This window comes from Vombatus ursinus, unplaced genomic scaffold, assembly GCF_900497805.2.
Source record: "Vombatus ursinus unplaced genomic scaffold, bare-nosed wombat genome assembly UNPS02014778.1, whole genome shotgun sequence".
In the NCBI taxonomy this organism is placed as follows: Eukaryota; Metazoa; Chordata; class Mammalia; order Diprotodontia; family Vombatidae; genus Vombatus; species Vombatus ursinus.
Genome location: NW_020954556.1, coordinates 10,893,064 through 10,915,649, shown reverse-complemented (window position 1 = coordinate 10,915,649; position 22,586 = coordinate 10,893,064). Strand labels below are relative to the sequence as shown.

Below are 22,586 nucleotides of genomic sequence, written 5' to 3'. Positions count from 1 at the left end.
ATTTGTTAAGTGATAGGTGGGAGGAGAGGTATGCATTAAGTAAAGAAAACCTAAGGTTACTCCCAGCTCTATTATTCTAAGTGGCACTGGTAATAAATTTTGAGTGTTAGGTAGAAATTGGATAAGCAAAGCTGCAGGGATGGGTGAACCCCGCCCCCATGTTATAACAACTGATTCACATTAAGAAAGTGAGTGATTAACAGGTAAGACAGCTTAATTTCAAACTGCCATTTGCCTTCCAGTTCGTCCTCATCTACTTTTTGTCTCCTCCCCTGGCATCCCTGAAGCCTTGGTCTGTTCATTTATTCACCATCATTCACCATGATGTTCCTGTTCCTGTTGGTGACCTTCTGGTACCAATGATGCCTACATTTTTTCTCCTGATCCAACCTTGCTCCACCCTTGACCTTAACATTTGGACTTCTGACTTCACTTACCTCACCCCTACCTTTAAGGACCCTTGACACCATTCTATGCACCAGCAGCTTGACCAACACAGACCACCTTGTACCTTTGAGAGAGGTAAGTATTAACTGGCCTTTTAGGAGATGTACACAATAGGAAAGAACATTCTAGGCATGAGGAGCAGCTTAATAGAGGGCACAGGATTAAGAGAAGGGAGACTTTAGCAGTGGATAATTCCCCCTACTTCCCAATCCTTGCCCCCACAATGTTTTGTTTTGTTTTTTCTGGGATATGTGTCTTTTTCAATGACATAAATTTGGGACATTTAGGGGATGAAGAAACACCACTAAGCAAAATGAGTAAAGTTGAATTAAATCATGAGGAATCTCTAACTCTCACAGATTTCAGAATGTTAAAGTTGGATAAAGTTGTTCAGGCCTTTAGTTTTGCAAGATGGCAAATAACTTGTCCAAGATCACACAACCTCTAATTAAGCAGAGTCTGGGCTTGAAACTAGTCTTCTTACTCGACTAAATCATGCCTCCTTTCCCATAGCCTCATCCTGTAGAACTTCTTCTCCTCACTCCTTTTCAACCCTTTCCAGCTCTTCTCACCTCCCCCATCCCGCCATTCCTTTCTCATTTCTTCTTGTCTCTCCACATTTCTAAACCCTGTCTTCTGCTACCACTGAGATGAGGCTGGGTAAGGTAAGGTAGGGAGCATCAGCCTGGTGGCCAAGGGGCTCTCTCAACCTCCAGGCTTGGACTGTAGAGCCTCTGCTTGAGACCTAGCTTTAATTCAGACAGAGTGCTGCCTCACCCCCTCATCATCCAGTGACACCTGGGTGAAAACTATGCCTTCCTTTCTACCTAAGAGACTTGATCAGGAAGTTCAGCTCTCCTGGTGCTGCAAACCCACTCAGAGGCATATGCTTCCCAGAAGCCTCCAGAAGCATCATAAAAAAGTTTACTGATTGCAGGAAAAGGTCTCCAGCACCCCTCCTTCTGACCCACCCCTCAGCCCCTACCTTCTGCACCACCCCCCAGCCCAGCTTTCAAAGGCCACCCTTAGACAAAGCAAGTGACACTGAAAACAGCCATCTCCCCCCTGCCTGCCCACTGATAATAATGGGCCGAGACACTTTTATTATCATTATTAATTAGCACTTTCAAGCAATGGAATTAAATCAATATGGTGGACTGAAACTAATTTTAACAAGCCATTGAGATCAATCATTGGGACTTTTATCTACATAAATGCCACTAAACTCAGCTCGTTAGTGTAACATTAGCTGGAAAGAAAAAGAAGGGAGACTGGCGGGGTTTTAATTAGGAAGACATAAACCGAGCCACAATTTTTCTTCTTTGATTTGCTTTTAATCTCGTCTGCAAAGCTCTTCTGGTGCTGCCCAGTCTGATAATCAGTCCCAGACCACTTCAGTGGGAAGGGAAGGAGAGGAGACCAGGAGGAGAAAGGAAGGGCAAGTGTGAAGAGAGAGATTCTTGGGCCCCCCCTCCATTCTTCCTGCAGAGGACTGCTCTCCTCCCCCAATCCCCAAATCCCTATCACCACTGTCTGAGCCAGAGAACGAAGGGCAACCCAGACACTGCCCCCAGCTCTCTCAACCTAGACTAACCGCTGGGGACACAGAGTGGCTTGGTAAGCTAACTTAGGCATGACATCTCCCAAGTGTCCCAACATTTAGTGGAAAGAAGGGTCAGACTTGAAGCCAGAAAATCTGGGTCCAAGTCCCAGTTCCATTCCTTACTTGCTGAGTGATCTTAGGTTAGTCTTCCCTCCACACCTAGCACACGGTAGGCATTCAGATATTTATGGATTGACTAAGTCTCAGCCCCTGCCCTGCTAACTAATCAATCTGTCATGCTTCCAATTAACGAATTAACAGCTTCCATAGATGGGCCAGTGCTGGACTGAAGAGGTGCAACGACCTTCTCAGCTCCATCAGGAAGTCAATCTCCTAACTGTGTCTTTATTCAAGCTCTGTTTCCTACACCTACTGTGGATTACTCTTCTCTCTGCCTATCCAAATCCTACCCATCCTTCAGGGCCCACTTCCTGTCTTTCATCAAGGCTTCCCTGCTCACGCTCATTCACATTGATCTCTTTCTTCTCTGAACTCTTAATGCACTTATTGTCTTGAAACTCCTAATACACTCATTGTAATTACCATTTATTTTGGTAATTAACCATACACAGAGTCACCTCATTCATCTAACTTTTTCAGGGAATAAGGCATTTTTATGAGTCAATTTTCCATATAAGTGAAAGTTTGCTCCTTTAAACACCAAAAAATCATCTTTTTTCTGTTTTTAATGGAAATCTCTCTAAAGCATGTTGCATATGTCCATTCTTTAGTAAAGAGAGCCCCTTGATATTTCATTAGTGTGGGTCCTCCCTCTAACAACCCGAGTGGCAATCTTCCTATGCAATGGTGATTTGTTATTGCCAAAATAGTTCATCACCTGGTGACCAACTTTCAGATGATAACTTAGCTAGGCTCATCATTGAACAACAGACAATGTTCATTGGTGGGCCTGCATGTAAAGGCCTTTCTAGCTTGGTATGAACTGTCACGGTTTGTACCTCCACTGGCAATATAGTTTTTGAGAACCCAGGGCCACCTCTATACTATGCTGAGGCATCAGTGGATTTTAGTGAAAGTAGTAAACTTAGTATGCAGAATATAATTTAATTCAACACTTATTCATATTTTCTGAATGATTCAGGTTCATCATTATGAATGACCTTCACTGTATTGCTGGTGTCAGCAACATACTAGTTTCTTGACTCTTGGCCATCTGCGTCATCACAGACATGAAATGTCCTCAAGGATTATTGAGATGAAGAGAGCTACAGAGACAACTAGGTGGTACAGGAGATACAGCATAACACTTGGAACCAGGAAGATCTGGGTTCGAATTCTAACTCAGACATTTACTAATTTTGTGAGCCTGGACAAGTCATTTAACCTGTGTCAGTTTCCTCCCCTGTAAAAGGAAGATAATAACAGCGCCCACCTCCCAGGGTTGTTCTGAGTATCAAATGAAATGACATATTTAAAGTGCTTTTAAATTATTATTTTTATAATTATTTTGTTATATACTTTAGATCTAAAATAATGTAGTATATATTTGTTATATATTTTATAATTATTTTTATTATTTATACTTATTTTTATCCCACTACTAATGAGTCCCCAAATACTGTGGTTTTCTAATTGGTCTTTCTTCTTGTCTCTCACTCTCTGCTATTAATTTCCACTGCTTTTGGTTGTCAGGGAAAGTCACATACCCAACTTAGTTAAATCAGTAACCTTGTCTTCATACACAATATTCAGTCATTAATTAGACTCAGAAATGCTGAGTGTAAATCTATTCTTCCTGATAGCTATCTTCTTATATGTCCAGTAGTCTTTCCCCTTCACTTAGGGCTTCCAAATTGTGGTCAAGAAGGTTACTGGAAGTTTGACTCCTGGAAAGTGAGATGTTAGTTACTATGCCATCATATATTTGATCTCTCATATCTCTTTCAAGTCTAAAGTCTATAGTCCTAATGATAATCATGTGTATAAATTTCCTGTCTTCCCAACTAAATTGTAAGAGTCATGAAAGTAATCACTATATCATTTGTATATTTCATATCCCCAAAGTACCTAGCAGAAGACTAACGTGGACACTCTAAATATTTGCTGAATAGAATTGAATTGAATGGTACTATCTGTGTATGATTTCCCAGTCCTTCTCACCACTAGCAGAATGAGGTTCAGCCATCTTTGTCCACTTAAAATTCATTAGCACTGAATTTTTTTAAAGGCCTGCTAGCCCACTGTTCTTCCTGAGGTGGTGAGATGGTGGGTTAGATTCACCTCAGATGACCTCAACCTGGACCTGACCTGGTTCTGGGGGACTCTATAGGTGAATCCCTCGATTTGTATCCCCAGCATTTAGCACAGTGCATGGCTATTTTTTATGTTTATTGACTGACTGCTCCTGGTCCTTTGAGCATCTTTTTTCATATACCAGAAAAATATCATTCTAGTTCCCTGAATCGGACAGAGCTGAAAAGGAACTAGTCAAAATGCTTTGTAGTTATTTCTAGGGGCCAAATACATTTTTATGATGTTTATAATGGGTTTTTTTCTAACTTTCTGTCATTTCTATGTCCTTTTGTTTTTCTAGTACCATTGGCCTTCCATTCCCCTATCCTACCTCCAAATTCTCAGTTATCTCAACTGTGAAATGAAGGGGTTACATAGATAATCTGTTAAATCTCTTAGGTCTCCTTCTGGCTCTAAAACCTGTGATCACCCACATTTCTATAGTGCTTTGTGGTTTACAAAACACTTCTTGCAACCACTTTATGAAGGAGGCAACACAAGTATTACTATGTCCATTTTACAGATAAGGAACTGAGACTGACAACAGTTAAAATGGCCACATATCTGGTAAGTTTCAGAGCCAGGGCTCAAACCCTGCCCCTTTGATTCCTTCCATTGTACCCAGAGGTGTGCCGAAGCTAGCTCAAACCAGCCCTCCAGAGTCAATTAAATTTTCTGAGAATATTTATACCTTGGAAATCAGCAAACACCACAAATTAGGATTTGATTTACTTTTTTAGTGATCATCTAGACTTTTAAAAATGATGGAGAAAATACTGATCATGCATATTTTAAAGGTGTGTCATTTACATTTTTTTCAGAGCTGATTGTTAAATATTTACTAGCACACCTCTGATAGCACCACACTTATACAAAATACACACACACACACATACACACACCAACACGAACCTACACTCAAGATGCTTCTATTTTATTCACATACATGTATACTGAAAAGAATGGAAACCCATATTTAAGGTGTTTCCTTTACCTCCCATTCTCAGATTTTAACATTCTAGTTTCCTCTCCATTCATTATCATTATATATCATTCACTGTCCTCATTACAACAACCAGCTATCAGCCTTCAAAACCCTGAATTAAACATCTATCATACTTGCTATATGACTGCCAAATGTGAGCAATACTGGTTACCAATGTCTACACAAGGATCCCTGAGAGAAGGAAGAGGTTTTCCCTAGCATTTATGCTGTCTCTTGAAAGGGAAAACGCCCTGAAGGATCTTTAACAAGGCCATTTACCCTGGAGAAGAGGCCTGATAGCATCTCCCGACATGTAGGAGGATTGGGTTGTGTCAAGGCAGGCTTCTGAAACCTTTAGAATGCAATGCCTCATTTTATTTTAATAGCCACTTGTCTATTCTTGTAGTTTGAGGCAAGTGCCTAAGCCAGAGAATGATTGGGAAAGGTGGTTAGGGAAGGTTTATCCCCACAGGCACACATTGGCTATACATGTGGGTTTCTGGGACAGGGCTCATTCTTTTGGCTAATCACTTGTCGATGGTGTTACAAAGGACATTCGTGCTTTGGGTCTGAGTTGGACTGCAGGACTCCTAAGGTCCTTTCTCCCTCAGAGATTCTAGGATTCTATCATTTTCTGGACATTTCTGATCTCACTTGATTAAAAATTAGGAAGTGTTAGTGATAGTGGTCATCTCTAAAGAAGGAAGGAAACAAGCCCCTACTAAGTGCCAGGCACTGTGCTCAGTGCTTTACAAATATTATCTTAGTAGATTCTCAAAACAACCCTATGAGACAAGTGCTATTATTATACCCTTTTTACAGTTGAGGAAACTGAAACAGATAGAGGTTAAGTGACTTGCCTAGAGTCACATAGCTAGTAAGTACGTGAGGGCAGATTTGAACTATGGTCTTAATAACTCCAGGTCCAGAGTTCTATCCACCGTACCATGTAGCTGCCACTATATCTAAGGAAAAACAGGGTCCGTCGCATATGGCGGTGGATGCTGGGTATACTGGTGGCCCAGCAATATTTCCAGCTAAATCCTTCCATGGTGTCTTTCAATCATAAGCTCATCAATTCAGTGCTGGAAGTCCTCTTGAGGTCACTCCATTCAATCCCCTCATTTTACAGATAAGGAAACAAAAGCACCAAAGGAGTTAAATGATTTGCCATGAGATAATACAGGGAGATAGCTGAAATTTGAACCCAGGTCCTCTCAATCTGAATTCTTTCCACTCCTCCATGTTGTTAGGCTGATGATTCCTACAATGTACATCTCTAACTATGGTTCCTGCCCAACCTTCCAACGCTATTATTTCCTGTGGCCTGTAGGACTATCTCCATTTGGATGCCTAAGGACCACCACTAACTTAACATGCCTTACCCCAATTACCTCTTCTCCCTAGAACATTCTTACCTTTCCACTATTCTCCACATGCCCCAGGCTCAATTTAATTCTCCACCTTCTTTCATCCATAATTCAGAGTTTAGACAACAGAGGTTGAATATAAATGTATTTTGAAATCAGCCACCTGGTCCTTACAAGTCTTCATTCACAATGACTCTTGGACTTATAACTTCCTTTCTATTCCCACTGTTACCATATTAGTTCAGGCCCCCTTCATGGCATTCCTACATCACAATGATAGTGTCCTTGCTTCTAGCTTCCTTCCCCTCCAGTCCTTCCTTCACACTGATGCCTGATATGTCATTCTCTCTACTGGATCAAATCAAATACATTAACCTAGCACTCCAATTTTTCAATCAACTGGCCCCATCTTGTCTTTTCAACTTCATCCCCCCAACTTCTAGGTCACATGAGCAACAAGATGGTATTTCAGTCATTTTTCAGCCATGTCTGACTCTTTATGACCCCATTTGGGGTTTTCTTAGCAAAGATACTACAGTGGTTTTCCATTCCTTCTCCAGCTCACTTTACAGATGAGGAAACTGAGGCAAACAGGCTTGTCCAAGGCCACACAGCTATATGTGTGTGAGGCCAGATTTGAACTCAGAAAGATGAGTCTTCAGGATTCCAAGCCTGGCTTCTATCCACTGTGCCACCTAGCTGCCCCAACAAGATAGTGGACTAGACATTTTCTCCAACCTGTGATCAGATCCTGCCTCAGATGCTTAAAAGCCAAGTAATCCTAAACAAGTCACTTAACCTCTCTCAACCTCAATTTCTTTATCTGTGAAATGAGGATAGTAGCATTCACCTTATAGTTGTTATGAAGGTCAAATAAGATAATATGTATATAGTGTTTTGCAAATTTGAAGGCTTTATGTAAATGTTGCCTATTCTTATAACTCTCCAACATGAACTCTCTGCTCTAGTCAGGATAGTCAGTGATTATTCCACACATTACACCTGGAATTCCTAAAATGGCCCCAGAGTGTTCTGAGACATCAGAAATACTGCCTGGCCTGTGATTGAATGGTCATATTACTGCACACTCACCCCTTAGCGTAAGACTGAACTGCTCCCTACCCAATAACCAGTGAAAGCACCATGAACAGCCATAGCACAGAAGACACTCCAGTTTAAAAAAAAACACACACACACAAATGCAGCCAGTTACTTCCCCAGCTGCCTATTCTCTCATCAATACATTAAACACAGCATTATATACCTGTACCAGGAAAACTTTCTAGAAAACCTAAATAATGCAAGCTTGCCCTTTTCAAACTGCAAGAGGTTACCAAGGCTTGACTGATCTTTATTCTCAAACAACCAAATCTGCATAAAGGCAACAAAATTGTAGACTGCCTTAATTATTGACCTTCCATGACATCAACCTTCTTATCCTCAAAAATCCTTGCCAGCATTTCTTCCAGCCACCCCTGGAACCTCTGGAAGCATGGCCAGATTGCTCATGATGTATTTTACCTCGTCCCAGTTGTGCCTAGGACTTCTCTTAATGTTATAGTACCAACAACCAAATGGGCAGCTAAGTCTCAAAGCCCCAGAACAGCAGCCATAAATACAATTTGGTACTAGGGAAGACAAAAAGAGGTTGACCACTGGAAGAGCTTAGGTACGTCGTAAGCAGAAACAAACGAGCACAATAACCTAGTGTTTGATAAACCCCAAGATCCCAGTTATTGAGGTAAGAAGTCACTGTTTGATAAAAACTGTTGGGAAAACTGGAAAGTAGTCTGACAGAAACTAGGCATAGACCAGCGTCTCAAAAGTTATACCAAGATAATCTCAACACAGATATATGATTTAGACAAAAAGGGTAACATCGTAAGCAAATTAGAGGAGCACAGAAGAAATTAACTGTCAGATCTATGGATAAGAGGAAAGTTCATGACCAAACCAGAAATAGCAAAGTTCACAGGAAGTAAAATGGATAATTTTGATTATACAAAATTTAAAAAGTTTTGAACAAATGAAACCAATGCAGCTAAAACTAGGGAGGGAAGCTGAGAAAAAAATCTTTGCAGCAAATTTTCCTGATACAAATCTCATTTCTAAAATATATAGGGAACTGAGTCAAATTTACAAGAATATGAGCCATTCCCCAATTAATAAATGGTTAAAGTATAGCTATATAGCGACATCTATATATGTGTATATATATACACATAGACATATATAGGTATATCTATATATGTATATATATGCAAGTTACAAAGGAAGAAATCAAAGTTATCAATAGTTATATTAAAAAATGTTCTAAATTACTAATAATTAGAGAAATGCAAATTAAAACAACTCCAAGGCACCACCTTATATCCATCCATCAGATTGGCTAAGATGACAAATGACCAGTGCTAGAGGGGATATGAGAAAATAGGTACACTAATGTACAGTGGGCAGAACTAAGAACTAGTCCAACTATTCTGGAAAGCAAATTGGAACTATGCCCCAAAAGATATTAAACTATTCATACTCTTCTGACCCAGAGATACCACTCCTAGGTCTCCACCCCAAAGACATCAAAGAAAGAGGAAAAAGTCCCATATGTACATAAATGCTTATAGCATTTTTTTATGTTAGCAAAGAATTGTTGGGGAACGACTGAACAAGTTATGGTATATGAATGTGATAAAATACTATTGTGCTGAAAGAAATGATGAAAGGGATGGTTTCAGAGAAACCTGAGAAGACTTGCATAAACTAATACAAAGTGAAATAAGTAGAACCAGGAGCAATTTATACAAAACAACAATATTATAAAGACAAATAACTTTGAAAGACTTAGGAACTTTGACCATCACAATGACAAACCACAAATCCAAAAGACTCATGATAAAACATGATATCTACCTCCAGAAAGGGACTCAGAGAGCAGACTGAAGAATATTTCCTTCTATTTCTTTATTTTTCTTGGTTTTAATTCTTGGAACATGGCTAATGTGGAAATATGTTTTGTATGTCTATAGATAATTGTAATGATTTTTTATCTTTCTTGCCTTTCTCAATGAGTGGGGGAGGGTAAAGGGAGAAAGAATTTGGAACTAAAAATTAAATGCAAAAGAACAGCAGCTCTACCCCAGATCACTGGCCCTACTTCTAGCCTCTCTCCTTAAACCCAGCCATGATCCAGGAAAAAACCTTTGTGGAGATGCAATCTGACATCTGTCTTTGCCAGTGCTATCTCAGAAGTAACCACTACAAAAATCTGGAAAAGAATGTTTTCAATAGCAAAATCATGACAAGTACTAAACATCTCACCATCAAAAATGGATATTCTGTTATTAATGGAAATTAAACTAAAGAAAATACATTACCATCTATCTGCCTTGCTCCTGTATCATAAGGATCACTGGATCTTTCCATTGGACTTTGCAGGTAGAACCTTCCTACATATATATTGGCCTCCTCATTAGAATATGAGGTCTTTGAGAACAGGGTCAGTCTTATTTCTCTTTTTGCGTCCCTAGCATTCAGCAGATATCTCTACCCATAGTAAGTACTTAAATTTTTTCTCATTCATTCACTCATTAATTCAGCCAATCTTTTTCTTCCATGTTCATTCCCTCTCCATCTTCTGAAATGTTTTCCCCTTCTTCCTCCACTTCCTTCAGATCCAGTTAAAGACTACCCCTTTCTTGAAGTCTTCTCAGAATAACTTCAGCCTACAATGCTAATCTCCTCTTACTAAATTCCTGATGTATGCAGTCCTGCATACTAATTTGCATTTTGGTTACATATTACTTTAGTATTGTTCTTTCAGTTGTTGATTTGACTTAATCTAGTCTCATCAACTAGATTTTTAGTACCTTGAGGGAAGAAGCTGTACCTTATAATTAGGATAATACCTCTAGATTTTGAAATGACTTTATAGGTAATTTAGTCCAACCCCTTTATTTTATAGATAAGGAAACTGAGGCCCAAAGATGTGAAATATCTTGGTCACACAAGTAGCAAGTGGCAAAGCCAATATTTTAATCCTAGATTTCTCAATGATTTTCCTCCAATGAAACAGATAACAACCCATCCATTCCTGTTCATCCTATGTGACTCTTAATTGCATCTGTCCATAAATTCAACCCAAGGTGCCTTTGTCCTAGACTTTTATTCATTTTCTCCTGACATTGTGAGGATACCAATGGAATACCACCTGTCACCCTTTATCCTTACCAAGTAACCAGCCCATCTTCTTTTTAAATCATGCATTTCTTTGATAGCATCTTTCACTCGTGTTCTTCAAATTTCCTTATTAGTTATATGTGTTAAGCTGCTCATACCAACTACATGCCTTTCCAAAGTCAGCACTTTCTACTGTACTACAGTATTCCAGTGGGGTTGAGCACATAATAGGAGCTTAATGTACATTCATCAAAGTGTGAGGATGGCATGTCATGGAGTCAGGTTTGTGCTCCATTATACTACAGCAGCACCCCAGAGCATGAAGAATGGCACATATGTGGTGACCATGATGTCATGTGGCCCATCTGCCAGTCTTTTCTATCAGGTAGCCTGTTATTCAAATGTGAGGCCACAACTTGATGTTAGGACTGAAAAGGATTTTAGAGATCTTCTGGGCCAAGCCCCTCCTTTTACAGATGAGGAAACCAAAGTCTGGGAAAAGCAATGATTTGCCCAAAGTCAGGAAGCATCTCTTAGCAGAATCAAGATGAGAACCCAGGTCTCCAGCATCCTAACCCAGAACTCTTTCCACATACTACATGTCCACTCCTATCACAGTACAGAAGCTCATAACATTTATTTATCTTTACAAGGTGCTAAGTTAGATGATACAGCTTAAAACAGAACAGGTTGGATAGGGGCTGTTGGCTCCTGAGAATTCAGAGGAAAATGAGAAGTGAAAGAAGATACAGAGGATAGGGAAAATAATGAACCCTCCATTTCTTTGAAGGAAAATAATAACATCTTACATTTATATAGCACTTTGAAGTTTAGAGAGCACTTAGTTCATAAGAGTCCTGTAAAGTAGATAAGCTATTATTCTCATTTCACCAATTAGGGAACATAACCTCCAACAGGTAAAAGTACTTGTCCATGGACATACAGAGGTACTACTAAAATTGGAACTCAAACCCAGGTCTTCTGGTTCCAGATGCCGGCTTCATCCTGCCACACTGCACTGTCTCTCCAAGAATTGTCGCTAACCGTGCCATCCTGACAAGCAAGCCCCTTTGCTAATAGGCATCTCCTGGTTGTGTGATGATCAAAGCAGCTCAAGGATGACAGCAGGAAGAAGGGAGGAGGTGAGCTTGCAGAGAATTACCAGCAGCTTCCTAGATTACCCCCGGGCCACACTCCTATGGCTGTCCCTTTGAAGCAAAAGGATAACAGGGCCAGAATGCGCTGAGCCTTGGAGGCAGTGAAGGAGGTAAGGGAGCAGGTGGAGGGTGGCATTAGCAAGCTACTGATCTTGTCATTTCCCAGGAGACAGAGGAAGGAGGGAGCCATGGGTTTCTGCTGCCTAGATCCCAGCCACAAGGCCTAGGGCTTCTGTGAATAGAGCTCTCTTTTGTAGAAAAGTACCCTAATTCTGCCAAAGAAACTGAGTGACCCTCTTTGCGCATCTCCAGGGCTGTTATTGAAACCTTTACAATCTTTATGACTTTGCTTGGACCCTTGGGTTTTAAGTCAGGAACAAGGAGTTTGGAGAGGAGGGGAAGGGAAGAAAGAATGGCAAGAAAGTGCTCTTATTGAGTGCTAGTAGCCTATAGCTTTCCCCTTAGAGAACAAGACAGGATAGAGTTTGAGGTAATTCCATATGACATCTTAGGGTACCCAGAGCCTAATCTGCTCCCTAGAAATCAGTCTGGTCTTTTAGGCAGATTGTAGGCCTGAGCAAACTGAGGCACTCATGTCCCTGGGGCAATCTCCAGTGATGTTCTACCATCACTTTTCCTCCTCACCAATTTACTCAACACCAGGTGGTCCTATGCTACTCCGGAACCTATCTTTTCTTTTTCTCATAAAGGTTGGAGCTGTAAGAGACTTTGGAAATCATATAATCCAAGCCCTTCATTTTATAGATGATGAAACTGAGGCATTTTTCCCAAGGCCACATAGATAGTAAGAAGTAGATTCAGGAATCAAACACACATCATCTATTTGTCTTCAAATCCAGTGTTTTCTACTGTACTATGTTCTCTATTCAGTTCTTTCTTTCTCCTGCCCTTCCCCATCCGTCTTCTCTTTGCCTTTTACTCTTCATTTCTTTTTTTTTTTTCTGGTGAGGCAGTTAGGGTTAAGTGACTTGCCCAGAGTCACACAGCTAGTAAGTGTTATGTGTCTGAGGTCAAATTTGAACTCAGGCCCTTCTGAATCCAGGGCCAGTGCTCTATCCACTGCGCCACCTAGCTGCCCCTCTTACTCTTCATTTCTACCGCTTTTCTCTCAGCCTCATTTTCTCTCTCCTTTCTGTTTGGATATCACTGACCAATGAAACTTAGACCAAAGAGGATTCTAAAGAATAACTTAGTTAAGCCTGTGCAAATTGTTCTTTTACAGAGCAGCTAGATGACACAATGGATAGGGTGTTGGCCTTGGAAACAGGAAGATTTGAGTTCAAATCCTGCCACATATGCTTACTAGCTGGGTTACCCTGGGCAAGTCATTTCATTTCTCTCTGCCTTATCTGTTTCCTTGTCTGTAAAACTGGAATAATAAAAGTATCTACTTCATAGGGTTGTTATGAGGATCAAATAAGATAATACACATAAAGTGCTTTATGCTGTTTAAAATGCTATATAAATGCTAGTTAACATTATTCATGATCTGAAAAAAGTGTAGCTCCAATAGGTCCTGAGCATACCCAAGTAGGCAGCTTATGAGAATTCTTCAATATTTCAAAAGTTCCATGTATAACCACAATGGAAGTACATCCCAACTATGGTTGGGTAGTCTTCACATGTTACTGCTGCCAAAATAACTCATTACCTGGTGGCCATCTTCCTGATTATAGGCTTCTCTAAACTCAGGCTCGTCCTCTGGTTATAGATATACTCAAATATTCAAATAGATCTGGAATTTCATTGATCTCCCTCCAGTGATGCAGACATCAACCTATCCAGGCCTGCCCATTCTCTCTGACTTATGCTCATATCTGTCCATAAATTCAATCCAGCATCCATATATCCTGGACTTTTATTCATTTTCTCCTGATGTTGTGAGAATCCCAATGGAGAGCCACCTATTATCCTTCATGCTTGCAAAGTGGTCAGTCCCATCCTCTTTTTTTTAATCATGTATTTACTTGATGGCATCTTTCACTTCTGTTCTCCAAAGTGTCATATTAGTTATATGTCTTAGCCTGCTCATACCCACTGTGTGTCTTTCCATTGTCCTTTGTTCTTTAGAGACTGCTGTGCTCTATGTCTCACAGCAGTATAAACTCGTTTGTAATACCTTACGGAAAAGGGTGAGGACACAATAGTCCTTTCTCATTTTAAATCAGTAATCTTATGTTGATAAGGTTATGAATAGTATCATCTCATAAAGCAGAGAGAATTAGTGGAGGGTTGAAACTATTTAAAGAAAGTTTAGTGAGAGGGTCAATGAATGACAACAAAGGATAGAAAAATGGAAAAGATCTGCAGTGATTTTTTTAATAACAAACTGTTTTTACCATTAAGGACAAGAGATTCACCATACTTGAACTCTGACATCACAGTTCCAGATGTGTTTATAGAGGAGGTAGAAAAAGCAATAAAGAAGAACAAGGTGAAAAAAATCAGCTGGATTACAACAAGCATAAATAAAGGAGATCTGTCCTAGAGATGACACAATTGTGAGGGACTTAAGGAATCAATGTGTAAGATATCTGAAGGAGAAAATTCTACCAAAAGCATAAGGAAAAAATAGACTGTATTAATGCTCAAAAAAAGCAACTGAGAAAACATCAATAATTACTGATCTATATGCTACTTTCTTATCTACAAAACATTTTATGAGACAAACACATAGTCTACTTATTATATTTCAAGACTTCAATAGATCCATAATTTCGTTGATGGAGATAATCCCTCACTGTTAGATCACAATCCATCCACACTTTTCATCCTGTGAGATGTTTATCTGTGTCCTCCAATAAATCTTTCTTAGTAAATCTACCCAAAGATTTCCTCTGTATCTTTTAGTATTCCATGAGTATGACTATAAACTTAACTTGTCCATCTGCTGTCCTACACCCTTGATACATGATTGGTCTACCACCTTTTTCAATCATAAATGTGTATATATACATATATCTATCTATCTACATATATATATATGTATACATACACATATATACACCCATACCTTTTCAATCATTATGCATATATATATAAAATCCTGTATAATATATATGTATCCTATATAATATCTATACTACTTCTTGCATACATCTTTATTGATAATATGCCACAGCCTCCTTATGCCCACCATAAATATCCTCATTACCTTTTGGAGCCTTCACTGTTTTGGCAGAGAGAAGGGGGGAAGACATTTAAGGCAGGAAAATAAAGAATGTATAAATCAGCTCCTAAAAAAGGAAAATAAATTAGTGGTTACATGTTAGACTGGTTACATTTTACTTTTTATTGCCATATCTAACTACAAAACTTCTTTGGGTGCATTTTTCTCCCAGCACAGGGATTCCATTGTTTCCTAATGAACCTAATTGTAAGACAGTGAAGAGAAAGATGCAAGATGAATTCCTTTCCAATTGTCCACACCATAGCCATGGACAACATTTTAAAGCCATCCCTAATCCTAATAGAGTTTTAATAAAGACCCTAGAAATGGTAGTAATAATAACAATGACAACTCACAAGGATAATAGTGCCAGGATGCTCTGAGGCTTTTAAAGTACTTCTCCTGAAATATTACTTTATAGATAATTTTATTGATAAGGTATCTGAATTTCAGAGATGTGAAGTGATTTGCCCAGCTTTCGTGTGATACAATGGGAAAGGTAACCAATTTGGAAACAGAAGACCGCTGTTAATATCTGAGCTTTCCATTACTGTTTGTGTTACCTTAGGCAAATTATATTCTCTTGGCCTTAGTTTCCACATCTGAAAAAATTATGGGTTGGGCAACACAGTTTAGCAAGGGCACTGATAAGAGAAGGGCTACCAGATCATAGATTTAGAGTGGGAAAGAATGATAGAGGTCATTCACTCCAAACCCATCATCTTATAGATGAGCAAACTGAGATACAGAAAGGCTAAGTCTTCAGGGTCACACAGATAGTTAAGTGTCTGAGCAGGAACTGAACCCATCTTCCTGATTTGAAGCCTAGCAACTCTATCCACTATATCACTCTTCCTCTCACAAAAAATCTCTTGAGGTTGACTACACACCCTCCTAATCCTGAAGTCTCCAACAGAGAAAGAGTACTTGTGAAGGGAAATACATAACTGAGCTATTCTCATTCCATCACCACCACATTCTAAAATAGATCAATCGACAAACACTTACCAGCAAAAGAAGGGATGATTTCACAGAGGAAGAGAAAGCACAGCTGAGACCTTCATTAGGATGGGGGGAGGGAGGTAATAGATCCACTCCTTAGCCCAGGTTCATGACATCTTGCCCCTCTTCCTTTTGGCATCTTGCATAGGATAGCTGCGTCTTATTGTGACATTTTAGGGCTTTCATACTGAGCAGGCATTTAAAGTAATGATTTTCCAACATTTTTGTGACACCTCAGTTATTTCAAAAAGTAGCATTTCTTTTTTTTTTTTCCTTGCAGGTCTAGCACCTAACACAGTGCCAGGAACTTAGTGGGTATTTAATAAATGCTTGTTGGTTGATTGAGTCTATTAACCACATTAATAATAGCTAGCATTTATGTAGCGCTTTGTTTTGCAAAGTAATATACATGTTATCTCATTTAATCTTATTAATGTTAATTCATTTTCATTTTCAAAATAAATATTTGCCATAGAGGACATGAAGAAGAAATGTCAACAGCATTCAGAGATAGGAAAATTAATAGGAGAAAAAAAAAGGCTAAAATTCTTTGATAAAAACTAGGTAAACCAGAATCACAGTCTTTTGTGTCCTGGATAAAATATTCAGATATTTCAGAGAAATCAGTCAATAAATCAGTTAAATAGTAAGCATTTATTAAGCACCTACTATGTACCGAGGACTGTGATAACTGCTATGGAAACTAAGGCAAAAGACAATCCCTATTCTAAAAAACCTCACAGTCTAATGGAAGAGACAACATAAAAACAACTATATATACAAACAAGATGTATACAGGATAAATTAGAGATGATTAAGAAAGGGAAAGCACTGGCATTAAGGGGAATCAGGAAAGGTTCCTCAAAGAAAATGGGATTTTAGTTGGGACTTGAAGGAAGCCAGGGAACCATGAAGTGGAGAAGAGGAGGGAGAGTTAGAATACTCTCCTGGAATGGAATGGGGACCAGTTAGTGAAAATGTCTGGAGTCGGGAGATAGAATCTCTTATGCAATAAGCAGCAAGGGGGCCAACGCCACTGGATCAAATGCAAGCTGGAGATTCCAATCCTCCAGATGTTCCTATTTGCAGCTGACAATGTGGTGACTGCATAAAAAACTGGAATATTTCAAAGCATCTTGAAAGAGATTCATGACCACTCCGAAGAATTTGACCTAAACACCAACAGAGAAAAAACTAAGTGGATGAAAAATATTTATTGTCCATATTATGCCGCATAATTGGATTAAGAGCCTATAGAACTGACAGCATATATAGCTTGACTAAATATAAATGGATTGCATGGATCTAGATTTAAGCAGGAGGTAAAGGGTGAGCTGGATTGACTTCAGATAATTGCAAAGCTTCTTCAGTGACCCCAAACTTCTCCCAGAAACAAAGGCCCATCTTTTTAAGGTCAGTATTCAACCAGTGTTTTTTATGGCTGTGAGTCACTAAACACTACAGTCATTGAAGAATTAAAAATGAGTTACCACATAGAGGGCAATGTGGAGAGGCACATGGTACTCGTGAACAGGTTACAATATATAACAAATAAGGAAGAAGAACAGGAGTAAATAATCTTATCAGGGAAATGTAAAAAAAAAAAAAAAAAGATGATAAGCTCCACTGGTATCTTCACAACGTCAGGAGAAAGTTAGCTTGAAGGGCCCTGAAAAGACCCTCTTTATTAAACTTATCAGAAAACATGGTAAGAGTCATACAGGATAAGGCATGTATAGATGGATTTTCATCTGAATCACTGGTGGCAATAGTCACATAGATGAGATGACATCGTTAGGAATATATGAAAATGTTTTGATTTAGCCACACCCAAGGCAAAGGGACCGCCATACATCAGTAGCAACATGTCATACAGCCAGGACAGGATGACTGGACCAATAACTAAGCAAAATGAGGGATGTAAACAAGTCTAATAACAATCAGTTAATAGACTTGTGATCTTTTTTTCACTAAATGAGTTTGGTATCTAATCTAAAGTCTATGATACCTTATAACATTTGGGGTTATGGTCTAACAGCTGAATGGTTTGGAGTAACTCATTTCAGTTGTGGATAATGGAAAGGGACAAAGACATAATGGGTGACCCATTTTCTGTGTATCATTCCTATAAAAATATGTTTTAATTCATATAAGTTTATAATAGTAACCAGAGTCAATAATTCCCACTAAAAGCATAGCGGTATACAAATTAGAGCAAGGTATAAAGAAAAATAAATCCTTAGGTACATTTGAAATCGTTTTCTATTGAAGTGAATTCTTATCAAGCTTTGCCTGAATCAATTTTTTTTCTTTTCTTACATTATTATGTCTCCTAAATGGGCTGCCTTAGGAACTTAAACAGAGCTGTGGGTCATCTGCTCTTTTTCTAGTCCATTTTCAGCTGCCTATCAGTGAAGAAATAAATAATAACAAATGACTAATATATCTAATATATATTATATGTGTTATCTCATTTGAGTTTCACAACAAACCTGAGAAGTCATGTAGCACAGTAGGGATTTTTTTCCCACTTTCAGATGCAGAAACTGAGATTCAATAAAGAAGTTAAGTAATTGGTCCAGAGATACATGGATAATATGTTAAGGACTAGAACCTAGGTTGTCTGGCTCCAAATCCAATGTATTTACTTTCTACTAAACATTATTTCCTTACAGTGATAGAACCACTGCCCGCCTACCACTACCACCCCACCCTGCCTTTGAGGCCTCCCTACTCTGATCAACTTAAGAAATGGCTTTTCATTTCTTCATCCAAAGGCCCTCCTGACTTGCTAAGTTTAGTGTTTCCTAACAAGTCTATTAATTGCCACCTTCCTGAAAGAATCCTCTCTTCCCCTTCACATATAAAAGACTTCTTCATGGAGCCCATTGAGAAATTTAATCGATTCTCTTTTCCTTTCCCCTCCCTCTTTTTGTTTTGCTTTTTATGAGAATCTATCTGGGAAAGACTCTGAGTATATTTTCCACAAAAAGGTGCTTGTGTCCTAATAGCCCAGTGAGATAGGTTCCATTAACTTAGCCAGGTAGGAGTAGTTGAAGGAGCTGTGTATGGTTGCAGGGGAGGTGGGGTGGTACTGATATATTTGGGCAGGAATAGTTATTTGGTGACTCCAATAAATAGAGAAAACTATTTAGAAGGCTGCATGAGGCATATATACTTGGTTTTGAAATCTAGAAGTCCGGACAAATGCTTACAGGATATTGTGTTAGTTGCTGACATATACAGTACTTTTACACAATGGTTCACCACCTACTTCCCTTATCTGGCCTAGATCACTAATCTGATTGGACCCTGCCCCACCCTTCCCAGCTCCCTCCAAAAACAGGCATCCATATTTATAGAGATTGCCACAATACCAAGCAGGCTTTAAATCACACTTGTGACTCACTTGTCAGCCAATTTCTCTCCAGAAAGCTCTTAGCAGTTAATTTCTGGCTAATTTATTATCCTTCAGCTTAGCCCTACAGCACCATTAGCAAGTAGCCTGACACAACTGAGTGAAATATTGTCTAATTTATTATCTTATTACTCCTCTGGAACAGGATCAATTAATTACCCATTAAAGTATTTCAGTTGCAGAGATTTATTAGGGACCCTCTGTGTTTTAAGAGATGATTAGTTATACATGTTTGTTTGCTTGAAGAGCAGAGACTCACAAATGAATAGAAGCAAAGGGGAAACAGGAAGAGAAGGGAGTGGAGGGAGAGAGAGAGAGAAAAAAAGAGAGAGGGAGGGAAAGGGAGAGCGAGACAGAGAAAGGGGGAGGGAGAGAGAGAGAGAGAGAGAGAGAGAGAGAGAGAGAGAGAGAGAGAGAGAAAGTGCAGCAGGAGGCAGCTAATGGATCTTCTCTCGACTCCCTGAAAATGGAGCAGTCAATGACAAGAGTTATCGACTCATTCACTTGCGGTTTTGAGATAACCATATGTACAGGGGGGGGGGGGAGGGAGAGAAAAACCCTCACTCAACTGCTTTTTCCATTCAATAAATTCGCTTCAGAATATATTGGATCAGGGCTTGATGGCTATTTCGTGTTTTGCAGAGTGCTGACATTGGTATGATTCAGTAATTATTGTTTCTTTTAAGTTATTGCTGTAATTTTGCTCTCTAAGATCCCAATCAATTTCTGCCTCTCAAGGGCACGCTTGAAAAGCGATATTTGAAAACAGCCCTCTGATAGATTGTGCTGCTAGACACTAGCTGAGACAAATAGCCTAATCTGGCACAAATTAGCTTGGCTTCCACAGATAGTTTTATACAGCAATGTAAATTATATTGTCAGGCCCAGTCACTTTCCTGCTTAGAGTGCAGCTAACAAGAAGCCACAGAGACATTATTGGTGCTGCCATGCACTCCCAGGGCTGCTGCAAAGCCATTTGTAAAGAGAGAGAGAGAGAGAGAGAGAGAGAGAGAGAGAGAGAGAAGAGAAAGAGAGGAGGAGGCAGGAAGAGAGAGAGACAGGAGATAGAAGGAAGAAAGAGAGAGAAGGAGAGGGTAAGGAAGAGGGAGAGAGAGATGCTGACTCAGTAACAATAGAAAGGTAAACCTGGAGAGGGCTGGGCAAGGAGGAGGGGACTAGGATTAAATGTCAGCAGCAAACTGGACGGAGACATGCAAAGGGAGGGATGGGGCTCGGAGAGGTGTGTTTGAGGATGGTCCAATCGGCAGGCAGGAAGGGAGGTGGACTATTCTTTGGACAGATGGGGGTTTAAGAGTTGGGGAGGACAATAGGGAACTGGAAGCTATGCTGAGGATCTGCAGCAGAGAAGAGGTGACCCAAACTCTAAACCTTGTATTTGTTAGGTGAAATGAAGAGAGCATAGCCTAAAGAGATTGAGGGTAGGCTGAGTGGAGACCAGAATGAATGATGCTGAGCTGAGCTAAACAGAGAGATGTGCTGAACTGAGCTGGGTTGGGTTGGAAAGAAACGTGATAAATTGGACTAGGGTGGGTATGGGTGCCTGATTCTTGGAAACTGCTCTGTTAAACGTGGAGGTATGTTCCGTAGGAGATGCATCATGTTGCAATGATGAATTTTAAGTCATAGAAAAATAATCTGACATTATATTCAGTTTTCTACACTCATGGACCCTGACCTCACAAAGTGGCAAGGCAAGGTGTCTTCTCGTGTCTTTTTTTGAGACCAACCTCTTTTTTTTTTTTAAATAATCTTTATAACATTGTCTCAATTGTTTTGTAGTGGCTACTCTTCCAATTTCCATTATTGTTGTCACTGTGTATATTGTTTTCTAGGCTCTACTTACTTCACTTTGCATCAGTCCATGTAAGTCTTTCCATGCTTCTCTATACCATGTACTAATGTCTGTCATTTCATACAACGCAATAATATTCCATTATATTCATGTATCACAATTTGCTTAGCCATTGTCCAATCAATGGACATCTATTTTATTTCCACTTCTTTACTACCACAAAAAGTGCTACTATAAATATCTTAGTGTATTATATGGAGCCTTTCTTTTTGTCAATGACATTCTCAGGGTATATACCCAGCAGGGGAATCTCAGTATCAAAGGAGATGATTCCCAAGAGTCCTCTAGAACTCATCAGACAATGTTTGGGATTTGTTTGTTTGTTTTTTTCTATTTTTTTATTTTTATTATTTATTTTTAGCATTTGTTTAAAAATTTGAGTTCCAAATTTTCTCCCTCTCTCCAGCCCCTCCCCCACCCACTGAGAAGGCAAGCAATAGTATAATGAGATAATATTTGTAAAGCACTTAACAGGGACTGGCACATAGTAGGAGCTATATAAATCCTAGCTGTTATTATTATATTAGATCTATGATCCCATGATAAATAGAGCAATTTTCTTTTCTCTGAGTTCTGGGACATGGGACTTTTCTGCCAAGGTCTGAATGAAGGACATGAGAGTAAATTGACTCAGAGAAAGAAGGGGAAAAGGCATTTTTATGATGGTGTCCTCTCTGGGGCTGAGGCGTGGAGCACCCGACAGTCAGAATTATAAGATTCAGAGCCGGACGAGATCTTAGAGATTTTCTAGGTCCTAGAATCTAGGCCTTTATTTTATAAGAATGAGGAAATCAATATACGATGTGATTAAGTGATATGAATGAATGAATGAATGAATGAATGAATGAATGTTTACTAAGTACTTACTATGTGCAAGCTCTATGCTTACTGCTGGGAATAAAACAAAAAAGCCAAATAGTCCTTACTCTCAAGGAGCTCCCATTTTCATAGGGAAAAACAGCACATAAAGGAGGTTTCAGCTGCAAGTCTGATGGAAAGGTCCAGTGGTCTTTAGGGTGCAGTGGCAAAAACAGACGGTAACACATTTTTTAATATTATTGCCACTGATAAAATCATACCCAGTTTTGATGTTGAACCACTTTATCCTGATAAGG

The 22,586-nt window shown here is 39.3% G+C and overlaps 1 long non-coding RNA gene across 1 annotated transcript; it reads left to right on the top strand.

Moving 5' to 3' along the window:
- Positions 1-328: 328 nt before the first annotated feature.
- On the top strand, positions 329-14,599 carry LOC114045226. Its single transcript, XR_003569353.1, has 3 exons — positions 329-522; positions 11,823-12,098; positions 14,356-14,599. It is a non-coding gene; the product is annotated as an uncharacterized LOC114045226 (long non-coding RNA).
- The last annotated feature ends 7,987 nt before the right edge of the window (positions 14,600-22,586 follow it).